Source organism: Emydura macquarii, unplaced genomic scaffold, assembly GCF_026122565.2.
Source record: "Emydura macquarii macquarii isolate MOO-44397 ecotype Brisbane River unplaced genomic scaffold, CSIRO-AGI_Emac_v2 contig_431, whole genome shotgun sequence".
Classification (NCBI taxonomy): domain Eukaryota; kingdom Metazoa; phylum Chordata; order Testudines; family Chelidae; genus Emydura; species Emydura macquarii.
Window position 1 is genome coordinate 332,744 of NW_027130568.1, and position 366 is coordinate 333,109.

A 366-nucleotide genomic window follows, 5' to 3' on the forward strand; every position below is an offset into this window, starting at 1 on the left:
TTGTAATTCAACTTTACATAAGTACAAAAGTATAAATGAAAACATGGCTATTGTAATAACTCATCGAGCTATGATTTTCAGTTGAAAGGCTTTTTGAAAGTTTAAAGACACAGTTTTTTAAAACAAGGAGCCAGATTCCCAACTTCTGTAAGCTGTTGTAGCTCAAGTCAAGACAGTGTAACTATGGTGTTACACTAGCTGAAGATATGGCCCATTAGTTCATGCACTTGCAACATCAGAAACCTGTATTCCCAGGGAATGGAGGAACCAGTCTGACAATGATGGTACCCAGCTGATGGCTGGAATAATATTGCGGCTCATGGAGCAGCACCTTGACTTAGGAAAAACTGATCACCACTTTTGCCA